This window comes from Rhinatrema bivittatum, chromosome 1, assembly GCF_901001135.1.
Source record: "Rhinatrema bivittatum chromosome 1, aRhiBiv1.1, whole genome shotgun sequence".
Classification (NCBI taxonomy): domain Eukaryota; kingdom Metazoa; phylum Chordata; class Amphibia; order Gymnophiona; family Rhinatrematidae; genus Rhinatrema; species Rhinatrema bivittatum.
In genome coordinates, this window is record NC_042615.1 from 341,688,099 (window position 1) to 341,689,171 (window position 1,073).

Genomic DNA, 1,073 nt, shown 5'->3' on the forward strand with positions numbered 1-1,073 from the left:
CAACTTGTTTCCATGATGACGCAGCCTTATATAAAGCAGCAGCAATGAGTAGTCTCCTATGCGACGTCTGTGTGAATGATCGAATCACTGAAACTGTTGTTTAAAGCTTGTGGATTTAATTTCATATACTTTATGAAATGTCGTGCCAATGTCGTAATAGCCGTGACACGTTTTGTTACATCTGTGGTGAGTTTACTCTGAAAGCACAGAAAAGGCGTATGACTGCACGCATTAAGAAGGCATACGAGTTATACTTCGGGTGCAAAATTGGTGACCAGGACAGAGCATGGGCTCCTCATATATGTTGCGCATCTTGCGCCAGTAATCTGCGAGCTTGGCTGAAGGGTGTGCGACCATCCATGCCGTTTGCCATCCCAATGATATGGAGGGATCAGAAAGATCATATAACTGACTGTTACTTCTGCATGACGAATGTGTCAGGATACTCATCAAAGAACAGGAAGTTTATTGAGTACCCTAACCTTGCATCAGCAATGAGACCAGTGCCGCATGGCTACAGGCTTCCTGTTCCAAAACCGCCAGAGGTGTGGACACTTGAGGATGAGGAGGTAGGCGATGATGGCGAGCCGTCACAGATGGAAGCTGGGGGTGATCCTGACTTTGTGCCATCAACATCCAGCGATCCTCATTTAATATCTCAGTCAGAGCTAAACTATCTGGTCAGAGATTTGGCTTTATCAAAGAGTCAGGCAGAGCTGCTTGGGTCAAGGCTGCAAGGATGGAATCTTTTGTCATCTGATACAAAAATTTTAGTATTTCGCAGCAGTCATGACAATGAACAAGCAAAGTAAAGCCTTTGATTATTTGTGGCAAATGTTTCCACACATAAGTGACGCCAAGATAAAAGAAGGTGGTGTTGGCCCACAAATCCGAGCTGTGATAAACAGCCACTTTGATGGTCTTCTGCAAGGTACAGAACATCTTGCGTGGACAGCCTTCAAGAATGTCATTTGTAACTGTTACGCAGTAGACTTATTTATTTTATTTATTTAAATTCTTTTAATATACCGATGCTCAAGATGAAGTCTTATCGTACCGGTTTACAATGGAAC